The sequence below is a fragment of the Lissotriton vulgaris genome, chromosome 6 (genome assembly GCF_964263255.1).
Source record: "Lissotriton vulgaris chromosome 6, aLisVul1.2, whole genome shotgun sequence".
Lineage (NCBI taxonomy): Eukaryota > Metazoa > Chordata > Amphibia > Caudata > Salamandridae > Lissotriton > Lissotriton vulgaris.
In genome coordinates, this window is record NC_141694.1 from 991,845,875 (window position 1) to 991,870,733 (window position 24,859).

General features: G+C 50.2%; 1 protein-coding gene across 15 annotated transcripts in view; it reads right to left on the reverse strand.

Annotated features, from left to right (window-relative positions):
* Positions 1-24,859, reverse strand: part of LOC147708315 (protein 4.1-like) — a 1,681,744-nt gene that overhangs the window by 514,298 nt on the left and 1,142,587 nt on the right. The window lies entirely within an intron of this gene.

The following is a 24,859-nucleotide window of genomic DNA, read 5'->3' on the forward strand; positions in this document are numbered from 1 at the left end:
TAGGAACCAATGGGAATAGCGAATTCGCAAATTGTATTTCGGTAATTTATGCGATTCGGTAAAAATTGCGATTTTTACCGAATCGCATAAATTTACCGAAAATAATCATGCATCCCGTTTTGCGAATTCTAAATTGCGAATCGCTATTTTTCGCACTTTAGAACTCGCAAAATCCCGGGATGATGCATGTGGGCCTTAGTTACAAAACCAATTCAGAATATATTCTAATTTAGTAGGTTCTGAGAAAAAAATCAACAGCAAGACCTGAAATAGTAGAGAGCTAAAAAAACAGTCAAGGAAACCTAATTGTTCACCTACAAATCTCTGTTTGTGGATATTATTATAATCATTATTTATACTTGTTGTATTGTCTTTGTATAGAGCAACAAAGCTCCCGGCCAGGACTTTCAGAATAGAATTTGAGAAGGTTCAATCAACAGAAATATTAGATAACATACATGTTACAGAAAAGACAAAATAGCAGACACTCTGACAGTAGGCATGCATGCACATTACAGATAGTAGGATGTGGTAAACTCAAACATATTATAGGCATTTGCTGTTTCATGAATGTTGAATAGTGTTCTGCAGAAATGCTATCTTCGCTACTAATCCCCTAAGTTATATCATGCCGATATCATATCAACAGTTAATGTCATTGTTATTTCATCAATGACAGTCCGTAGGTGATTCTTTAACCTCCTTTCATATTCCTTTTAGTAATTAGCAAGTCAAAAAATGTTCCGAACATTGCCTGAGAAAGGGCCTTTGTAGAGCAAAGATTTCAAACTTAGACATTTATAGTTGATGAATGGATTTACTTCTTGAGGTCCCTTTTCTATCATGAGATAGTAAATATATATATATGTTAGTTTTTCAGGAGCGCTCATGTGTTGTTTTTTACTTCATGCTTGTGCTTATTTGAGCTAATCAAGTCTAAATGTCAGGAGTGTCAGAGCGAGGATGTGGCCTAACGGATAGAGCGGTCGACCTCGAAGCAGGGGAGCCGGGTTTGAGTCTCGGCATGGAGGTTCAAAATCCCTCGATTCTGGGCAAATCACTTAATCTTCCGGAGCCTACCAAAATTAAATGTGACCATCTGTAACGTACCTGGTGCTCATGTAAAGAGCTCTGATACCTTTGGGACGAGTTCACGCTATATAAAACTCTATAACAAAAAAAAACAAATGTGGTGACATTTCTCAGTTCCAAGGGTAAGCTGGGCAGCAGAGTGGAACGATATTTTGAGGGATGCAATTTGAGTGCTGGAAAGGCCTGCAAGTAAGACATTCCCACATTAAAATTGAGAGGACCATAGCTATGAATACAGTCTTGAAATATGTTCCCTGGAGGAAACGACTGACCAGGTCATTAATCTTCAGTTGATATTTTGCACTGTAAACTATGACCTTGACATATATGTCTAGGCTGAGCTTCAAATCAATGGTGAAGGTTATAGATTTAGCAGTGGTAACAATTTAGGATGAGAGATTTATGTTAATAATGTGGTCAAAATACTTATGAAGAAACTGACAGATGGTTTAGGATAATAGGATTATAAACTGTTTTTGTGAGCTCAACATTAATGTAATATATTTCATCCAAGTTTGCATAGGCTGTAGTTGGTCGGTGTAGAGGTTATTAGTGCACTCAATCCAAGGTACAATTGCGTATCACCCACGTATTAGTGGAAGAAAATCCCATACCCACTTAATAATTCTCCTGGCCCTTGATTGCACAGGATAAGAATTATGGGGTCCAGTATCGAGCCTTGTTGGCACGTCAAAGGGTAATGGCATAAGTGCAAAGGAAGACTTAGCAATCTTAACACACAGAAATCCATTTGCCCAGTCCCTCATGTAAAACTGTGAGTAGAATGTCATGGTCAATTGTGTCAAATGCTGAGGAAAGATTGAGTAGCACTAGTAGGCATGTGCTTACTTTACCCAAGAACTGCAGGTAGCAACGATTCTAGAAGGTTTGTTTTGCTACGAAGGCCATTAGCCCAGGGCTGAGAAGCTGATGTCGTCATTTAGATGAATAAGAAAATAATTCTCAGTTATTCTTTCTCGGTACAAGATGCCTGTGATGAATCAGAAATTAAGCTATGGTCAGCATCGCCGCCTTTGCGCAGAGGTCATATGTTACCTGTTTCAAGAGGGCGGGAATAGCAGCATTTTAGGTGAAACCTTTGCTATATTAAGTCAGATAGGATAAAGAGTATTATTCTTCTTCTATGCAATATGGGAAGAAATACTTAATGGTCTGCGAATTAAATGAGTGCATATGCTCCAATCAGTGAGTAAAAGTGTTTTAGAATATCCACAAATAGGTTTCTGTGAAAAGTTGTCTTGGGATATGCAGTCCAGCAATTAAAGTGGGCACCCTGTACCAGTCCAAACAACCCTTATGGTGATTTAAGAGGTCAAAGATAACCTTAGAAAGCTATCAAAGTGGTAGCTGTGAAGAGCAGCCTTCAGGCTTAGAATGTTAAGCAGCTTGTTTTACCAGAGTGCAACATTATAGTATTAGTTATATGAAAGGAAAACCACACAGTAGTGATGAAAACATTTATTTATTAATATAACACTCTCTAGTACGACACAGTATCTGCTACACGCAGATAATCACACGGCACACAAAACTGTAGCACAGAAACAATAGTAAATAGCATCAATACACAGCGGGATCCAGGGGGAGACCAAATCATTTACTAAAGTAGAGATATAAGAACCACGACTCAAGTCAAGACAGTCTCTAGAGGATGTCAAATTGCTGGGACACCAAGGAACCACCCAAGGTGAGTAAGAAGGGACCGCAGAGAGGACGGGTACAGGGTGGGACCACAGCTGCATGCTACATACAATCCTACGTGAGAGTTGTGGTTGAAGTTTTAAACTTTAAGGACCCTTCTAAGGGGACTTCGAAGAAACCCCATGCGAGTTAGGAATTTGGAAAGACATGCTCACACATGGATACCGTAGTACCAGTGTTACCTATCACACGGATGCTGGGTGCCTAGTTCTGAAGTGGCACCGGAAACCGCTGTTGAGTTCTATGGAGGACTTCGAATAAGAGCCACTGCTGGAAAGAAGGAAAGTGTCCGTCGGAATCCAATGGAGGATTCTTGGTGAAGAGTAACTGAAAGCAGAGGGGACTGAATCTGGGTCACTCGGGAGGGACCTGGGGCTCGGTAAGCGAATGCCCACCGATGTCGGGTCCCTTGAGGGGGCTCTCGACTATGCAGCCACTAGGACCAGGAGATGCGAGGATGACCAGGAGCCGGATAAGAGCTGTCCCACGAAGGATGTTGAGAACTGAGGGGTAGGTGTCTGGCTGGAGCACCAACAAGACTTGGCAATGGCAAACCACGCAGAAGGCCGAATGAGGTTACGGTTTGGACCAGCACGGCCCAAGATGCTCACCAAACACAGGGGAGTCAGGGCAGGCCTGGAGCAACTAGGAGAGCCATGATCCTACTTTCCTACACACAGTCTTTGTGATAGCCGATGGCTCTCACAGCAGATAGGGATGATGAAATCTCCGAGCAGGAGTATCCAATACCAAGCCAAATGAAGTGTGAAATCACCTGACTGTCATCAGCTTCCCAGTAGCATTAAGTAGAGCCAAACATAACAGTGTGACCTGCCTAGAAACGTCCTTACCTTGAACAAAAGCACTGCATTCCAGCACCTCACCCCTGTTCATGTGCCTTCCCTTCTTGATTCTATTAACTACTATACATATTAAATGTTTTGACGCAAGAGCTGTCCATGCCATGATTGTGTCACTTACACATTCACAACATACCACTCCATTCTCTTTAAATAGAAAAACAACTTAGGCCTCATATTAGATAAAAGTTGTCCTTTTTCTAACACTCAACAGGAATTAGTAAACCTTCACATTGATAAAGAACTCCTACAATCTAACAGAGGAAAATAGTACGAGCCACTTAATGAACCTTGAGGGAGGGTCCCTCATCTGACGCATTCAAACATCTTAAATTTGTAAGTAAAATTTACAAACATTTCCACAAAGTCACATGTACATTCTTGAATAGAAGCCGGACAAATGGCAAAAGGTTGCACAAATAGCGGTTTAATATTCCAAATAGTCAGTTAGTTCGACCAGTTACATGATTTAGATGTGAGGAATCTGATTAATTATTTTCTAATTAAATCGGTGTTCTCAAAAAATATATTGAGACAGTAGGAATGTAGGATCGGCTTCTAATGATTACCCCTACTTTTTGCTTCATTGTTATACTGTTTTGACTAGTCTGACTGGGATCCTGCTAATCAGGACCCCAGTCTATCTGCCTTCTCCCTAAAGCACAAGTTACAACTTGTGTAACGATAGATCTGTAAGAGACATTAGTTAGTGATAGATTCCTTACCTTAGAATATCCCCAGGCGTCAGACTGGATCCGGAAACTTTTGCGTAGCAATACCCCTGCGCGTCGGTAGGTGTTGTCTGCGGCTCCACGTCCGTCGGCGGCGTCGTTAGCGCCAGAATGACGTCGCAGGAGTACTTAGACGCTGCCCTCGCGCGTTGACGTCCGTTCTTATACACAGCTTTTCCGCGCCAGATGCGCAGAGCCATGATCGAACCAACACTGGTGCCATGAAACTAGGGCCCTGAAAGGAGATGACCTTAACCCTAGATATCGGTTCGCAGAACGGGGAAGATGGGTGGGTCAGTAAGGAATCTATCACTAACTAATGTCTCTTACAGATATATCGTTACACAAGTAGTAACTTGTGCATCTGAAAGAGACACGTTAGTGATAGATTCCTTACCTTAGAATAGATACCCCAGCAATACCAACCCCGGTGGTGGGCCTGCAAACCAATAATCACACCAGAAAGTCCTGGAGGACGGAACGGCCAAAGAAGCCATTACTCCGGACTTGGTTGTCCAGGCAGTAGTGTCTTGCGAACGTGTGCAGCGAGTCCCAAGTAGCTGCCTGACAAATGTCCTGCAAGGGGACTCCTCAGCCCAGGGCAATAGTAGTCACCATGGCCCGAGAGGAGTGGGCCCTCAGCCCAGCAGGAGGTTCCTTCTTAGCCAAAGAGTAACACGCTTGGATGCACAACACAATCCACCTAGAGATGGTCCGCTTGTGCACCGCCCGTCCTTTATTAGCGCCCAAGTAACCAACAAAGAGTTGGTCATCCACCCGGAACTGGCGTGTGCGATCCAGATAGTAAGAGAGGGCACGTTTTGGGTCCAGACGGTGGAGCCTCTCTTCCTCTTTTGAGGGATGCGGAGGCGGAAAGAAGGTGGGCAAGGTGATGGACTACCCGATGTGGAAGGCTGTGACTACCTTGGGCAGGAAAGAAGGTTTTGTCCGCAACACAACCTTGTCCGGATGGACAGAAAGGAAAGGAGGTTTAGAGGAAAGAGCCTGGAGCTCACTCACTCTCCTGGCAGAGGTGATGGCAACCAGGAAAGCAGTCTTAAGTGTAAGAAGACGGAGAGGACAGTTATGAAGAGGCTCAAAGGGAGCGCACATCAAGTAAGTTAGAACCAGCTTCAAGTCCCACTGGGGCATCACGAAAGCAACAGGAGGGAACATATGAGTGATGCCCTTTAAGAATCTGTTTACAATGGAGGACTTGAACAAAGAAGGCTGATCAGGTAGCCTTAAGAAGGCTGAAAGGCAGAAAGGTAGCCCTTGATAGTGCCCAGAGCAGAGCCCTGCTGGGCAAGAGAAAGAAGGGAGAGGAGAACCACAGAAAGAAGGGCATTGAGAGGATTCAGAGCCTTTGCTGTGCACCATGCCACAAATCTGATCCACCTGCAGGCGTATACCGACTTTGTGGAAGGACGCCTGGCTGCCAGAATGACATTACAGACTTCAGGAGGCAAGTCAAATGGCCTCAACTGTCGCTGCTCAATCTCCAAGCATGGAGGTGGAGACTGGACAGGTTCGGGTGGAGGACCGTCCCCTGCTGCTGCGACAGAAGGTCCTCCTGAAGAGGCAGACGAATCGGGGGATCGACTGACAAACTGAGTAGCTCGGGATACCAGTACCTTTGCGCCCAGTCCGGAGCCACAAGGATGACTTGGGCCCGGTCGCGCTTGATTTTCTTCAGCACTCTGGGCAGAAGTGGTATAGGCGGAAAGGCGTACAACAGACCGCAACTCCACTCGCGACGAAAAGCGGCCCGAGCGAGTGCCGCCTTGGAAATTCCAAGGCGCAGAACTGATGACATTGAGCGTTCTCTTCTGTGGTGAATAGATCTAACCAAGGATCTCCCCACTGCAGAAAGAGGCCTTGTGCCACGTCAGAGTTCAGACCCCATTCGTGATCCATCATGCACCTTCGGTTGAGCTCGTCCGTCCTGGCCTTCAGAGAACCTGCCAGGTGTTGAACCACCAGGGTAACGCCCTGATGTTCCAGCCACTGCCAGAGGCGCAGAGCCTCCTGGCAGAGGGTCCACGACCCACCCCACCCTGTTTGTTGCAGTACAACATGGCGGTGTTGTTGTCCGTGAACACCTGCACTGCACTACACTCCCCTGGACAGAGAGGAGGAATTCCTTCAGTGCTAGACGAATAGCCCGCAGCTCCAGAAGGTTGATATGGAGCCGGGACTCCGCCGGAGACCAGAGGCCTCTGATCTCCGCCTCTCCCATGTGGCCTCCCCAGCCCTGGAGGGACGCGTCAGTCACAACTACGTGCTCCGGTTGGGGAAAGGAGAGGATCTGCCGCTGACCCAATCGCGGTCCGTGAACCACCACTGCAGCTGTCTCGCAGTGCCCTCAGAGATCATGACATGGTCGGACAGGTTGCCCTGATGCTCGGCCCACTGAAACTTCAGGTCCCACTGCAGAGCCCGCATCCGCCACCTGGCGTGATGCACCAGACGGATGCAGAAGGACATCAGCCCCAGAAGCCGCAGCGTCAACTTGACTGAGACCCAGGATAAAGGCTGAAAGATTGGAATCAGAGCCTGAATATCCCGGACCCGCTGTTTGGGAGGATAAACCCGAAACTGCGCCGAGTTGAGGACCGCTCTGATGAAGAGGAGCTACTGAGAGGGGCACAGGTGTGACTTTGGCACATTGATAGAAAACCCCAGCTGGTGCAGGAGGTCCGCCATTGTCTGGAGGTGGCTGACGATTGTCTGGGGCGAGCCCGCCTTCAACAACCAGTCGTCGATGTAGGGGAAGACTGAAACCCCAAACCTGTGCAGATGAGCTGTGACCACCGCCATCACTTTCGTGAACACCGGTGGGGCGCTGGTAAGGCCGAAGGGGAGCACAGTAAACTGAAAGTGCTCGTGGCCTACCGTGAACCGTAGGTAGCGCAGGTGGGCCGGCAGGACAGGGATGTGGAAATAAGCGTCCTGCAAGTCCAAGGCTACCATCCAGTCTCCTGGGTCCAGGGTGTAGGAAGGTGGATATCGGACTATGGTTACCCCAGATTTTTTGCCTAGTGTTTAACTGGTTTTCGACTTAGTTGGCCTGGGATCCTGCTAATCAGGGCCCCAGGCTATCTGCTCGCTCCTTAAAATGGACTCCATGTACCCTAGGTACATCTCAATTGGATACTGGGTCACCATATGAGCCCCTGTACAGTGTACTATAGGTACCCAGGGCATAGGTGCATCCAAGGCCTACCAGGGGCTGCAGCATGTATTATGCCACCCCTAGCTGGACACCCAAATTGACACAACTGGCTGATCACTCATCTGGGGCAAGGTGGTGTAATCACCCTTTGCTTTAGATATAGTATACCTATATCTAACCTTATATCTAGACACATATACACCTATAAGTCACTCCTATGGTAGGCCTTAACAATCCTGGAGGCAGAGTGCTTGGTTTTTTGTGAGATGGTGCTCTAGCATGAGCTGAGCCTGTCTGCAGCTTTCGGAACCATGTCCTTATAGCTGTTCTAGGACATTGACATACCATATACTCTTAAGTGCATTATGAACCTCTCGGTTAAATGCTAACTCTGGTTTGACTTTATCAAAACATGTCGAGTAAGGTGTCATACGATTTGGAATACTACCCCCTCGCCAGTTCTGGCGACAGGGGTAGCATTCCACCCTTCTAGAGGGCAAAGACATGTATGTTACTGCTTTACTCGGTTAAAGTTAACCAGAGCCTCAGCATCACAAAATGGATGCTGCTGCCACAGACACAAGTCTGACCTCCTGCTACTGGGAGTCCTTCCAGCGAGGGAGGCTTGGACAATAGGTTTCCTGCCTTGGGAGGTACTAGCACCACCCTGACATGCTTTTGTGTATTGGGACAGGGAGGGCTGAAAGGAATGAGACACTACCTGGGGCACACAAGGTGTCCCATGCATAGTCCAGTTCAAACCGGTGCTGGGGCACTCCATCCCCCAGCTCTGGCGCGAAACTGGACAAAGGGAAAGGGGTGCAACCACCCCCTTCCCTGGTACCAACCATAGGAGGGACCTCGCAAGTAATCCAGCCCCTAGATTTGGTATATAGGTAGGAGCTGAGTCCCAAGACTTTAGATTAATCCGGACTGAAACTCTGAAACTAAACTCTGGACCTTCGATGATCTACTTGGAGAAGACAACTGAAGAATCTCCCTTGTGGTCAAGGAGTGACCAACCTGCAAAAGCAGGCACCATCCAGCGATCAACGGCTTGCTTTGTCGCCGCCTCCCGCCGGAGCCCGAGCAAAGAGCCTGACAAGAACCGGATTCCCAGACATCCAACAGCCCGATCCACAGTCCCTGGAAAGCGGAGACCCGTGGAGGCGACGAGAGATGTGGGACCGGCCATCTTGAAAAGTCTGCGACCTGCTAACTCTGCAGCCCCCCGAGGCCTTCTCGAAGCTGTGCATTGGGGATTGAGAAGCCCCAGCCCCGAGCAGCATCTGCACCAAAGATCAGCTCTGCACCCTCCACGAGTTCTGCGTGGGGCCCTTTTGCATTTTCCTGCTCGACGCGTCTGCACGGTCACTTGCCCGTTGGCTAGTGGTCATCTTGGCGACGATCCTTTGCATTTAAACCGCTGGTCTGGTTGCTCTAGACTGGCTCTTACTTCCCTCAAAAGAAGAAGCCCCATAGACCTTGCTGGTCTGAGTAAGAAGCCTACTTCAAATCCTGCGTGGGTTGCCTTTGACAAGGCTTGTTGACTCCAATCCTGAAGCCGACACCGCCGACAGCGAGAGCCTTCGTGGGACAGTTCGTGCCTGACTCTTAGTCGTCGTCGACGCCTCCTCGTCCACGTGGCTGCAGAGACAAGCTTCCCATCAGCACCTGATTGCTTTGCGACATCGCCTGGTTCCTTCCTGGTCACTGGCTAGTTACCCAGCCTCTGTCCCCTCTGCTTTCAGGTCCTCTTCGTCTTCGATCCACCCGGACTCTTATCTCCTGGCCGCCTGCAGCATCTTTTCTCCAAGGCTCCATAGAACTCCACGACGAAACCCGACACACTTTGGGACCTATGCACCCGCTTCCTGTGGGTGAGGTAACGCAAGTACTGCGGTGCTCCTGTGTAGAGTAACTCTCCTAGGGCCCGATGTAGGTAAAAGCAATTTTCCGATTTCAAAATACCGAGGCGGTCCGAATCGGTATTCTGAAATCGGAAAACGAGATGTAGGGAAAAAAAAGTGATTGAATACCGATTCGGTCGGCATCGGTAATGAGAATCGGTACGTTCCGAATCGGCACGGACCGAATCGGGAAGTACCGAATCGGCTAACAACGAATCGGAAATTACCGATTCGGCTAACACCGATTCGGATAGTCATGATTCGGCTAACACCGAATCGGTAAAAGCCGATTCGGTAAAATCCGAATCGGCAATCATAGATTCGTAGCCATGAAAACACACCCATGGCGAAAAAGCCCATAGGAATGCATTGAAGAAACCGAATCGGTAAAATACGAATCGGATAATACCGAATCGGATTTTACCGAATCGGCAATATCCGATTCTGCAAAAGCCGATTCAGCCAATGAGGTGGCTCCCCCTCCCCCACCCAAACAGGGTTTTCGACTTAGTTGGCCTGGCCACCCCTCACCGAGCTGGAGGAACTGGTCTCCAGCACCATTGAGAGGGAGAGTGTCAGTGGAATTGGGACCCTGGACAGCTCTGCGAGAGCTACAGCTACAGGTAAGAAGCATGCGCATCATGACACACCCTACCAGACACCTCCCCATTAGACACAATGCATAGGCAAACCCCAGCACAGTACTGTCACCAACATACAAGAGACAAGCATCATGGTACATGTAGTCAGCAGAAGTTAGCAAAATATGGCAGTGCAGAATCACAAGACAGGAAACAGTGTGACACAGTGTAAGGAGATGCAAGGACATGTGGAATGTTTTAATTGTACTGACTGTAATACATCGGCACTCAGTTTACAAATGCTTCTTTGTACCTAGGGGCCCCATCAGGCGGAACAACATTGTCATCAGAGGGAGCAGCACCGTCTGACACTGCACTCGCAGGGCCGAGCACCAGCCAGGCTGCCCAGGAGGAGGAGGAGGAGGACGGAAACACCCTAGGGCTAGGTATGGAGGGAGACCTGGTGATAGACTTCGATGCACTGCACTCCCCACAAATGGCCAGCACACCCCCCTTGCAGTTCTCCCCCGAGAACTCCCCTACAAGGGACACCATTCCACCTACACCAGCTCCTGCCACAACCATGGCTTTGCCACCTGTACAACCTGTCCTGGGAGCAGGGGCTCAGGGACCGGCCAGCACCACACCCCCACCAGTGGCACCCCAGCCCACTCAGCAGGCCGGCAGCAGCAGTGCCCGGCGCCGTACCATCACCACCACTGCTGCACCAGCACGGGAGGGCAGTGTCTTCCTGGGCCTCGAGGGACAGATGGTGAAGATTCAGAGGCAACAGGCAAAATCCACGATGGCCTGCCAATGCCAGCTCCTGCAGCACAACCTGCAGATGGGAGAAATGGTAAAGGGATTTCAGGCCTTCGTGGAATCGAACAAGGAGGTGGCAGCAGGGTTAGGCAGGCTAACCACTGCCATAACCCAATCATCTAGCAGACAGGAGGAGCATGAGCTGGTGCGCAGGCGGGATGCCCGGGTGCTGAACCGCGCCATGAGCCGCCTTGATGCGGCGACGGCACAACTGTGCCAGCGCAGCGCGAACATGGAATCTAGCCTGACTCAGAATACGGCAGAGCTCACAAGGGGGATGGCCCGGATCACCACTGCTATGGAGGCCATGATTATTTCGAACACGGCCTCCAATCCTGCCCTGGACCTGGGTGATGCTGGGGACAGCAGCAGCCGCAGCAGCCCGGCCAGCGCTGCGTCTGAGCCACGTAGGAGCACCAGGCGCTCCGCAGATGCTGCTGGGCATTCAGAGGGGGCTGAGGGACACCCCAGTGGGTCTGGCAAGCGGGCAAAGAAATAGCCTTGCAAGGGCGGGTGAGGCAACCTGAACCTTGGACTTTTGTTTTTTTTCCTATACACCATTTTTTGTTGCACATCAGTGCTGTAACTGTGTAGCAACAGTATTAAAATTTGTTTTTGCCCAACCAACATTTAGCTGTCTTTGCATCTGTACTCACTCAGAAATCGTTCTCAGTAATCTCCTCACGTCTGTATCTGCCATCACTTGGCGTACACACCCCAGCTGGCTGTGTCAGTGGCACAGCTTCGTCGTCGTCATGGTCCTCGTAGTCAGACAACTCCACCTCAGTGCCCTTCTTCACCGCAAGGTTGTGTAACATTGCACATACAGCTATGATCTTGCAGCAGGTGATGGGGGTATACTGCCTTGCACCTCCACTCTTGTGCAGGCATCTGAATCTACTTTTCCAGATGCCAAAGGTCCGTTCGACAACATTCCTTGTGCGTATGTGGGCCCGGTTATACCTCCTTTGGCTGGGTGTGGAGGGGTTGCGGTGGCGGGTGAGTATGAATGAGCGGAGGGCATATGCACTGTCGCCTGGAAGAGAAAGGGGTAACATTACACACATGCATACATGTATTCCACCTAGCTACTATGTGTTATGGGGGTCTGATGATGTGTCTCACCTAGGAGGTATCCTTCACCAAATTCGCCAGCCATCAGCCGTGCATAGATGCCGCTCTGTTGGAAAATATAGGAGTCATGGGTACTCCCTGGAAATTTTGCTACCAGGTCTGTGATGGTGCACTTTGCATTGCAGATCACCTGCACGTTGATGGTGTGTGTAGACTTGCGATTGCGGTATATGTATTCGGTGTCCGCTGGTGGGCAAATCGGAATGTGCGTGCCATCTATGCAGCCAATGATTTGGGGAAATTGTGCCATCTGGTAGAAGTCAGCTTTAGTTTGTAGCAGTTCTGCGTGGGTTGCAGGGAAAGAGATGTATTGGTCCATCCTGTGTATCATGGCGTCAAGGAATATGTGGAAGAACCTTGACAGGCTGCTCTGGCTCACCCCTCCTGCTGCTGCAACTCCACTTTGATAGCTGCCAGACGCTAGCAGGTGTAGGCTGCATAGCACCTGGATGTGCGCAGGGATGGCGTGTGCCCTTGGGGTGTGGTGGTCCAAGAATGGCTTGAGATCCCTGATGAGCTCAAGTATGGTGTCAGAGTCCAGCCTGTATCTCTGTAGTATCTCTGCCTCTGTGAGCATGAACAGGGTTATCCTCTGTCTGTAGACCTGTTCATTTCTTAGCCATTCCCTCTGTCCTTCCTGCTGTAGCCGCCTCGCAATGACATAAAAAGCTGCCATCCTGCAAGTTGCAATGCATTTTGGGCCTGTTTATATGGGTTGGAGTTGGTTACCACCTGATTGCAATCCATGGTAAATACCGAGTGAATTCTACCGATTTGGAGCCGACTTCGGTGTTTCTGTGCCTCCCTACATCTCCCCATCTGTCGGAATCGGGGAATTTCCCGATCGGCGATTCATACGAATCGGCATGTTTTCCGATTCGGCTCATGTCCGATTCGGTCTACCTACCGATTCGGTACATGGCCCGAATCGGAGAATTTCCGATTCGGTGTCACTACCGAATCGGTACATGGACCGAATCGGTGAATTTCCGAATCGGTGTCACTACCGATTCGGTACATGGCCCGAATCGGTGAATTTCCGATTCGGTGTCACTACCGATTCGGTACATGGCCCGAATCGGTGTTTGCATCCGATTCGGTGTTTTTCCGATTCGTTACATATCCGATTTTCGGTATGTACGTATCGGATTCTTTCCCATTCGGTACTCATTCCGATTCGGTTTTCTCTCCGATTCTTTATGTTTTTTGTTCCCTACATCTCGATGGCTGTTTACCGATCGGTAAGGGCCAAAAATCGGTATTTTCGGTCGTTACCGATCGGTAACGCCCTACCTACATCGGGCCCCTAGTGTCCAAGTTTCAAGTGGTTAGCTTCTAGTCCAGTCGGAAGACTCCCAAACCTTTTTTTCTAACTTTACGCACCCATTGACTTCTATGTGTGCACGTGTGTGCATTTAGACACTGCACCCGCATCCCGTGGGCCTCCTGCTCCCTAACTACTGTTAGCCCAGTGTAGCCCCAGCGATTCCCAAGGCCCTAGGCCTTACCATTGTTTGTGACGTGGTTCTTATACCACTATTTTAGTATATGGTTTAGCGGGCCACCCGGGCCTATCCATATTTGTGCAACTTTTGTATGTTATATGAAGTTACTTGTTATGCGCTTGTGCTTCTGTGTTCATAAAGAGTTCAGGGGATTGATTTAGAAATAAATACATATATATTTTGAATATATAACCTGTGTGGTGTCCTTCCATTTGGTATTAAAAGAATTGCATATGGTAAAACAGCTGGCTTCACATGCCCTCTTGAGTTTAGCCTAAGACTGCTTTGTCCATGCTACCCCTAGGATAGCTGGTCTATTAGGTTGACTTTACAACCATCACCATAAGGGTTGTTTGGACAGGTGAGAGGTGCTCACTAGAATAGTGAACATCATATACCAGGCCAACTTCTCACACAGGGCAGCTATGACCTGCGCCAATGTCAGCATTTTGAACTTCTCCTTCCGGAGGAAACCGTTGACGTTCCGTAGGACCAAGATAGGGCGCAGGCCCCCTTTGCCCTTCTTGGGTACCAGAAAGTAGTGGGAGTAACAACCACGCCCTACTTATGGCCCAGGAACGCGCTCGATAGCCGTAGCCCTGGAGTCCTTAAAATGCTCAAGCGCATGGTCTGCCTTGTCGCCAAAGAGGCGCCGGCCATCAAACGGCATGTCCAGAAGGGTGGCCTGGACATCAGTCGAAAAGTTGGCGGTCTTCAACCAGGCGTGGCGTCGAACTGCCACTGTTGTTGCCATCGCTCTGCCCAGTGAGTCCGTGGTATCCAGCCCACACCGGATGGAATAGCGTGCCACATCTCGACCCTCCCCAAGGGCTTGGGAGAGTTTAGTCCGGGCCTCCTCCGGACACAGTGGCAGCACGTCCGCAAGCGTGTCCTATAGAGTGTGGGTGTAGCAGCCCAAGAGGCATGTGGTATTGACTGACCGCAGTCCCAAACTCAGGGACGAGAACACCTTCTTTCCGAATTGTTCGTACCTCTTGGATTCCTGATCGGGCGGAGCCGTCGGGAATGCGGTCTGGGAAGTAGAGGCCTGGATAACCAGGCTCTCAGGGGTGGGGTGGGTGGACAAGAAGCAAGGGTCGCCCGGAGCCGGGCGGTAGCGTCTGGCCACGTTCCTATCTACAGGCTGACCTGTAGCGGGCTTGGACCAAGTGCCCAAAAGAGCGTCACACAAGGCCTCATTAAACGGCAGCAGAGGCTCAGCCGAGCTTGCCTGCGGTTTAAGGACCTCAGGGAGGAGGTTAGTCCTCACGGCCGCGACGAGGAGCTCTAGGCCCAATGCCTTGGTCGCCCGCATCAACACTACACTGTAGGCAGCCCCCTCCTCCGTAGCCACGGTTGGAGGGGAGACAAAACCAGTGTCTGGCGAAGTGTCCAGTCCACTGCCATCCCCAAGCTCACATATCCAGTCCTGTTGAGACTGGCACTCCTGTGCCAGAGGGTCCACAGACCCCTACCAATCTCCCTCGTCACCCATTACCTGAAATTCAGGTTGAAAGGATGGGGCCGGTTCGTGGAAGTAAAAGTCTCCATACGACGTCGAGAGCGGCGCCGCTCCGGCGCCGGAATCGAATCGAGAGCAGAATCGGGGACAGCGTCGCCGGGGGCGACACCCTAGGGGCCGGCGCCGGTGAGGTCGACCGGCGACGACCCGGACCCGGATCCAGTGGGGGCCTGCGGTGCCGGGACAGAAGTCGCTGGCGGCGCCCGGGCAGGAGCACCCGACGGCATCGGACCGAAGCACCCGACCCGCTAGGCCCCCCAGCCGGGACCGCTGGGCCCAAAGGCGCCACGGAGCCCGGCGAAGGAGGGAGAGAACTCAAGGCCATGAGGTACCGCTCGACCTCCTCTGGCATCGCATCGTGCCCAGGGACCGGAAGGTGGGGGCAGGTTGCGACGCCCGCAACTCCGTCGGAGCCGCATGGGTGGTGTCATCCGAACCCCCGGCCGCGCCGAGGTGGGTCGGAAGAGCGATGACGCCTTTCCGACCTCTCATGCCTCTTACCTGAGGACCTTGATCCCGAAGACCGATGCCGACTCTCGGAACTACAAGGGCTCCGACCCCGCGACCTCCTGTGGGACCGGGACCTTGAACGGCGCGGGCCGACTGCCAGAGCTCAAGTCGCTTGTGGGACCGCTCCCGCCTAGCCTTAGACGTCAGGGCCCGGCAGTCGGGGCAGGTTCGGTCGTCGTGGTTGAGGCCTAGACACTGAACACACCGGCGATGGGGGTCAGTAACAGACATCAGTCGGCTGCACTTGGAGCAGGGTTTGAACCCGGGCATCCCTACCGGCACCTTAGGAGTCGACTGACTCGAGAAAAAAAAAAGATCAAAACATCAAAAAAGTTTAGTCAAAAAATGACTAAGGGGTAGAGCTTCTCCGGATCTGCGCTAGCTGGCGCGGAAAACAGAAGAACTGACGTCAGCGCGCGAGGGCAGCGTCTAAGTACTCCGGCGATGTCATTCCGGCGCTAACGACGCAGACGGTGGACGCGGAGTCGCGGACGACTCCTACCGACGCGCAGAGGTATTGCTACGCAAAAGTTTCCGGATCCAGTCTGACGCTTGGGGATATTCTAAGGTAAGGAATCTATCACTAACGTGTCTCTTTCAGATCTGTTTTGTACTTAGGTACTCTCCAGATTGGATACTGGGGTACCCTTGTCAGTCCCTAGTATATGGTACCCATGTACCCAGGGCAGAGGTACCCCAGAGGCCTCCCCTGGGCTGAAGCATGTATTATGCCAACCATGGATGCAAAATGGATCTACAGGCCTGCCATTGCAGTCTATGTAAATTGGTGCATGCACCACTTACTTTAGATATAGGTTTACTATATGGAGTAGTTTCTGTCCTGTAACTCCAGTTCTGTAGTAGGGGTATCTCTGTCATAGTCATAATCTAGTGAATAGTCCCGCCCATGTGCGCGGACCCCGGAGCAATCAAAAATAATCTCTTAAGCTGTCAAAACATGCAGACCTGCATAGACACTTAAGAGAGAATTTAAAGACAGATAATGCAGCCTATATCCATAGGCTACACTGTCCAATACTTCAACTGGAAATTCCACCAAAAACCACAACAGCACAGCCTGTCCAGGGTTTTCCACAGAGAAAAACCTTGCTTTTAACAGCAAAACCCTCTGGAATGATAGAGAGGAAGGAGTGGACAGACAAGCCCCATAGGCTGCCATTATGTGGCTCAAAACAGGATACTGTGCCTTTAAGAGAACTTTCCAGAAGCCTCACAGTATCCCAGAATGCAGTGCAGGTCCCTTTCACCTTCAGTTCTTTTTGAAGGCGTAACACGCCAGACCTGTAGCATTCCTTACATGAGTATCTCTCTCCACCGGGGAGGAGGGCGGGCGCTTAGGACTATAACAGAGATACCCCTACTACAGAACTGGAGTTACAGGACAGAAACTACTCCTTCTGTAGTAGGGGATCTCTGTGTATAGTCATAATCTAGTGAATAGAATGGCAAGCCCATCCCCACACCAAAGCGGCGGTGGAGAAACGAGAAATAACACCACTATTGTGCGAACAAATTTCACAGCGAAGCCTGCCCAACCTGAGCATCTGCCCTGGTATCAGTGTCCAGACAGTAATGCTTAGCCAAGGTATGGACCGTCTTCCAAGTGGCGGCCTTGCAGATTTCTGCAATCGGAACATTAAGCAGCAAAGCAGTCGTGGCAGCTTTGCCCCTGGTGGAATGAGCCTTAGGTTTACCTCCTAAGGTCGTATTAGTCTGTTGGTAACACAATAGTGTACAGGACACAATCCACCTAGAGATGGACTGTTTTGAGGTAGCAAGACCGGTCCAGACTGATCCATAATTGACAAACAAGTGATCTGAACCACGAATATCTCTGGTTTTAGCCAGATAAAATTCCAACACCCTCCTAACACCCAGGGAATGTAGGGACCTTCCCGCTGGAGATGCCGGAGTCTGAACGAACGTAGGCAAAGTTATTGTCCGGTTGACATGAAAACCAGAAATAACCTCAGGAAGACATTTAGGGTGAGTATGCGCAACAACCTCAGCAGCATAAAATATAGTATAAGGTCCTTGGCAACACAACGCCTGAATATCACTCACCCTGCGGGCCGATGTGATGGCCACGAGGAACGCCGCCATCCAGGACAGATGCTGCAACGAAGCCCTATGAATAGGTTCAAAAGGCTCCTACATCAATCTTGACAGCACCACATTCAATTCCCATGAAGGCGAAGGAAGCCAGACAGGAGGGAATGCTTTCTTCCAGCCTTCCAAAAAAAATCTTTGATCAATGGGATCTGGAAGAAGGAAGTCTGAAGGGCATTTCCTGTAGGCAGTCAGCGCAGCAATATGAACCGTAATGGATTAGACATTAAGGCCCGACTGCGCCAGGCGTAGAAGATACAGAAGGAAGACATCTTCCTTACACGTCGACCGGTCATGGTCCTTGGACTTGCACCAGATGCAAAAACTTCTTCCACTAGTAAGCAGAAGAAGTCCTAGTGGAAGGATGCTTAGCCTCCTTCAGTATGTCCATACAAACTTCTGGTAGATTCAAATGGCCATATCACACTATCTCAGGAGCCATGCAGCCAAACTCAAAGACGAGAGGTTGGGGTGCAACGTCTGCCCCCTGACCTTTGCGAGAAGGTCCGGCCTGCAAGGCCTCCGTATGAGAGGACGGAGAGACCGGTGAAGCAGGTCCGTGAACCACCACTGTCTGGGCCATTCCGGGGCAATCAGGATCATCCGCGCCCTGGACTGGGACAGCTTGATGAACACCGCCGGAATCAAGGGAAAGGGTGGAAAGGCGTACAGAAAGCTGTTCGACCAGTTAATCCAGAACGCATTCCCCAGCTTCCCCACAGGCAGTACCTGGAGGCGAAGTCTCGGCATTCGCCGAAGACTTCTCCTAGTACTTCGTCGTTTATGACCCATTCGTGGCTTTCCTGAATCAGTCTGCTCAGCACGTCTGCCTGAACATTCTGCACACCTGGCAGATGGGTAGCCGTTAGAGTCAGTCGCCAGATCGCCCGCGCCTCCTGCGACAGACTGCGCGATCTCGAACCCCCCTGCTTGTTGAGGTAATACATTGTGGTCAAATTGTCCGTCTGTACAAGCAGAGAGTTGGTCTGGAAGGACGGAAGAAACGCCTTCAATGCCAAGGGAACAGCTCTGAGTTCCCAGAAAATGATGTGATACGTGGACTCCCTCGGGGACCACGTTCCTTGTATCTGCAAGTCTCCGGAAAGCGCCCCCCCCCCCCCAGCCGTGGGGAGACGCATCCGTCATGACAGTCTGTGTGGAAATGTCCTTGTGAAAGGGAACCCCTCTTAGGAGATTCTCCGCTGAACACTACCACTTCAGAGACTGAAGAGCACGCAGAGACAGTCGTATCTTGTCGCCCAAGGATCCTTTCCTCTAATCCCACTGATCCTCCAAGCACTCCTGCAAAGGTCTCATGAGCAGCCGTGCGTGTGGCGTGAGGAATATACAAGAGGCCACCGACCCCAGTAGAGAAGACACTGTCTCCACTGCCGTAGATGGGGCGGTCACAAGAGCCTGAGCCTTCCCAAGGGGAGATAATCGACTCTCCTCCGAAGGAGACACGCTTGCTGACAGCGTATTGACAGAGGCTCCCAAGTACTGTATGCACTGGACCGGAATGGGGACAGACTTGGACATGTTGATGTGCAACCCCAGCTCGTTCCAGAGAACGCACGTCCTCTTGAAGTGCGCCTGAGCTTCCGAGAAGGAGGAGGCCCTGATCAACCAATCGTCTAGGCACGGTTAGAGAAGCCACCTCGTTTTTCCACAGGCGTGCAGCTACCACTGCCATGCACTTCGAGAATAGTCTGGGCGCAGACTTCAGCCAGACTGGCAGTACTGTGTACTGATAATGATGGGCGCAGACTTGGAATCGCAGGAACTTCCTGTGTGCAATGAGCACATGGGAGTATGCATCCCGTAGATCTATGGCACCAAGCCAATATCCCTGTTGCAGCTGAGTATAAACCTGATGCAACGACAGCATGCGAAACTCCTCTACTGCGAATCCACTTGTTTGCTTGTCGCAAACCCAGAATGGGCCTGAACTCGTTCCTGTCCTTCTCGTAAACCAGAAGAACCGGGAGTACAGACCTCTCCCCGTTTGAGACAGAGGTACGTCCTCTATCGCCCTTGTCCTAAACAGGATAACGGCCTCTGCTTAGAGCTCGCACCGCTGAAACCGCGAGCCGACCGGAGGAAGTGCTGGAGGAGGGCCGATGAACCGAAGACTGACTTAGACCCAGCCGGCCTTTGTTCGCCGAGGAGCGACAATCTCTCCCGCGTATGCACACAATATACTTGTAAAGCATTAAATGGCGGCCCGGGACCACCGGCAAATCCTGGGAGGAAAAACGCCGCTAGAAAGGGCAGAAGGCCTCAGGCCGTTCTCCATGCCCCAAACCTACAGCCGTCCAAAAGTCTCCGATTCAGACTTCATGCGGCCACTCACTACTCTCATGGCAACCCAAGGGTTGCCCAAAGAACGGGAGAGTAGAAGCACACTGCTGAGCCGCAGGCTGCAGAGACGTCAGGCGAATAAAAGTATGGCAACGTAGGACAAACCCACAATACCTGGGGGTCGGCAGGAGAGAAAAACTTCGCTCCGACACCGATGCCTAGATCCGAAACTATCAGGCCCATTAGACCACCTCTTGTAAGGCTTCCCTCCTGTCTCTCGGCAGAGGAACCACAAATCGGTGAAGAAACCCCCCCCCCCCCCCCCACAGAGGAATCTCACAACAACGGTCCAACAACCGCGGGCCACAGCGCGAGGTCTACATGCCGCCACCCCTGCGACCAAGTCAGGAGCACGGTCGGAGCCAGAACCTCCTGCCAGGCGGTAGTGGACGAAAGGTAAGTCCCGCCAACCAGTAAAGAGTCGGAGAGGGACTCCCCGTACTCATGGCAGACGCATCCCTGGCATCAAGGCACGGAGGTTCGCAGACTGAGGGGCAAAAGGCCCCTGGGGTGGTGGACAGAAGAGGGAACCGAGGGGATTCTGAAACATCCCCGGTGGTCTCACCAGTAGTGGTTGAGCAGGAGGCGACCTAGCAGACGTGCAGGCATGCAAGCACTCAAAACTAAGCAAAAGGACAAACGTCCCTCGCGTACACGTGGTGAGTAACCACAAACTCCCCATCAGAAGGGTTCCTCGACGCTGATCAACTGCTCTGCGTCGTGAGCGGAAGGTGCCGGGAACACAAAGTCCCCTCTACGACGGGAGGCTCACCAAGGAGCGAGGCCTGGAACCAGACCCAGGCGTCAAGAGCCTGCAGTACTCTGCGGCTGTAACCCATGACGCCGACCTCACTACTACGTCACCATCACTAAGACAGTGACTGTCTCTATGACAACCAACACTCAGACGTCGAATTGTCACTAGGTGTCAAACACGGAGACGCCGAGCCATCCCTAACGGTGACGTCCAGACCCAACAGAAGAGGGCAGAGCCCAAGTGACCAATGCCCCAAAAGGAGCATCACTGCTCCATGACGTCGAGCCTCACCGCTCCATGACATCTAGCCTCACTGTCCCATGACGTCGAGCATCCCTGCCCCATGACGTCGAGCATCCCTGCTCCATGACGTCGAGCATCACCGCTCCATGACGTCGAGCATCACCGCTCCATGACGTCGAGCATCACCGCTCCATGACGTCGAGCAACACTGCTCCATGACGTCGAGGCACCCCATGATGTCGGGGAACCCCATGACATCGAGGTACTCCATGTCTTAGAGACACTCCATGACGTCGACGTCGAGACACTCCATGACGTCGAGACACTCCATGACGTCGACGTCGAGACACTCTTTGACGTCGACGTCGAGACACTCTTTGACGTCGACGTCGAGACACTCCATGACGTCGACACACTCCATGATGTGGACGTCGAGACACTCCATGACGTCGACGTCGAGACACTCCATGACGTCGAGGTCGAGACACTCCATGACGTCGAGGTCGAGACACTCCATGACGTTGAGGCACTCGAGGCCCTTCATGACGTCGACGTCGAGGCACCTCATGGCGTCAAAGCACTTCATGACGTCGAGGCACTTCATGACGTCGACGTCGAGGTACTCCATGACGTCGACGTCGAGGCACTCCATGACGTCGAGGCACTCCATGACGTCGACGTCGAGGCACCCCATGACGTCGACGTCGAGGCACCCCATGACGTCGACGTCGAGGCACCCCATGACGTCGAGGCACTCCATGACGTCGACGTCGAGGCACTCCATGACGTCGACGTCGAGGCACTCCATGACGTCGACGTCGAGGCACTCCATGACGTCCAGGCACTCCACGACGGCCCCAACGCCGACTGGAACCGCGTCATAGCTCAGACGTGCCCTTACTGGGGATAACCCCAGAGATTACAGCATGGGACTCGGTAGAGGACCTACCCTCACCTCACCCAGAGGCTGAAGATGCCTTCAAACTCCTCTGTTTGAAACCTGGAAGCCGAAGCCCCCTAGAAAAGAAGGTACAGAGAAGACAGGTGTCCAAAGACACAGGCAAGCACAGAGTACAAACCCTGTGAGCTTCAGCTTTGGCCTTCAGTTCAGCTGCAGACAAAGCACATGTCAGACTAGAAATAGTCTAAAGACAAAAAGACTGCAGAAATTCTGCCAAAAAACCACAGCAGAATGCAGATAAAGGCCAAAGACGTCGAGTGAAGCTACAAAAATATCACAAAAATTATATAGAAAAAGCTCAGAAAAGAAGAGCTAATGCTCCAGGGTCCTGCTAGCAGGAGCCGGAAAAAAGAACTGAAGGTGAAAGGGACCTGCACTGCATTCTGGGATACTGTGAGGCTTCTGGAAAGTTCTCTTAAAGGCACAGTATCCTGTTTTGAGCCACATAATGGCAGCCTATGGGGCTTGTCTGTCCACTCCTTCCTCTCTATCATTCCAGAGGGTTTTGCTGTTAAAAGCAAGGTTTTTCTCTGTGGAAAACCCTGGACAGGCTGTGCTGTTGTGGTTTTTGATGGAATTTCCAGTTGAAGTATTGGACAGTGTAGCCTATGGATATAGGCTGCATTATCTGTCTTTAAATTCTCTCTTAAGTGTCTATGCAGGTCTGCATGTTTTGACAGCTTAAGAGATTATTTTTGATTGCTCCGGGGTCCGCGCACATGGGCGGGACTATTCACTAGATTATGACTATACACAGAGATCCCCTACTACAGAACTAAGGTTTACTATACTTAAACCCTACATGTCACCCCTATAGCAGGCCTCGACAATCCTAAAGGCAGGGTGCTTGGTTCTAAGTGAGAGGGTGCCCCTGCATGAGCAGGACACCCCTGCAGCCTACAGTTTATATTGGGAACTCAGCAACAAGAATCTGCAATTAGTGCAAATTCTACTATATGTGCTATGACACCTTTGCACAAACAAACAATTACTTTATCAATCCCTAAATGTAAAGGCAGCAGCAATGAAAAAAGACAAACCAAATTTCAAAGGAGTTTGACCAAAGCAAATAGGACCATACATCTTCTCATAGTAATTTGTTATGCCCTAGGACCCGGAAATAGATACGAAAACTAAAGGTGAGAAATCCAGATATCGATCATTTATTGAATAAAAAGGGTAACATCTTTCTGATTGAAATCAAGTTTACAGTCTTACCCTGGCTACACTTAAACATATATCGAACATATGCACAAACGTTTTCAACATTCTATGGATCTAAGAATATTTAAGGACTATTATATGCACTTTTTAATATTAATGGCAGTTTTAAGAAGCACAAAAATACAATTATATGCAGCTCAATTTTGAAAAGCGCCAACACTTAGTAGATTTATTTTGGGCCATGTGTTTAATTAGCCCCACTCCCTAGCTGTCCGCCTGTACAGTTTAGATTTTTAAATCTATAATTGCCTATTTGTGATGTTACTTTTCTCTCTACTGAACATCTGCTCTTCCTATTGAATTTGGGACATATTAATCTTTCAGATTTCTTGTCTCTTAATTCTTGCCCCTCCAGCTCATCTGTGATATAATTTGACAACAATCCTCAACAGGCACAGGACATTACAATTCTTTATTTACAAGTCCGGACACGCAAGCCAAGTGCTGAGGAGTAGAAAAAAACACATGTAGGAATGAAAAAGGGAAACAAGTTTCAGTTCGAATTCTGGTACTTTTCCAAATAAATTTCAATACGAAGCTGCTATACATATAGGCACTGTATGTTTTTTTCTGCACCTGGATATTACAGCACTGCTATGTTGACACTTCTTAGGCCCTGATAACAAGTTGGGCGGTTAATTCCGCCCCATGTGTAAAAACGTTTACGCACGGGATGGAACTTCGAGTTTGGTTTTATTTAAAGCATCATATAATTATCAGATGCGTTAATTAACCAAACATTTTTACAATTTCGCCAGGTCATGCTAGACGAAATCTAACAGGGGAAATATGTACGGTATTTACAATACCATGCAGATTCTAAAACACCAAAATTTGCATGTTATTCCCCAATAACTCGTAATAGGTACTATTTATGGCATCCGATAAATAACGAACCCAGGGTATCGTTATTTACCAAATGCGATAAATAGCACCTTACAGTGAGACAGTAAATGGAATCTATAACGGCTGAACACACAAAAAGAGTGCCGGGGTATAATTGGCAACCTAAACTAAACAGGCATTCGACCTAATAATGTCTGCCCTCACTGGTTTAAATCAATTAGCAGAATTTGTTCTGATAGTCACACCAACATATTACCCTGTTTGTCATGGATTTTGTTGTTTGAATTAACAGTGACTATGTACATTACTGAACGTCAACTTAAACTGGCTTTGAAGAAAATAAAGTAGCCCTGGCAGCTGAAGAGCAAAAGGTAGCGGCTGAGAAGGCACTGGAGAATAAGAGATTAACCTTGGCATTGAAGGAGAAGTCGGCCCTGCTGGCCCACGAGAGAGGGAAGGAAAGAGAATACATTAGTCTAGTGATGATGTTGGCAGTGACACTGAAGTGCCTAAGAGAGGTAAATGAGTCCTCATCCCTAAAGACCTGGTGCCAGGTTATGTGGTGAGGGATGACATTTATAAGTGGTTTTCAACCTATGTGGTAGACCTGCGTATGCACTGAGTCCCAGAGGAGGGCTGGGGGTCTAGCCTGAGGAAGCACATGCCAGTTGCTCGGAGAGATCTCTATTGGCTCTAGAGGTAGTCGACCAGAAAACCTACGCCCCATGAAGGAAGACCTTTTCATAAAGTTAGTTCTGACCTCAGAGAAATAA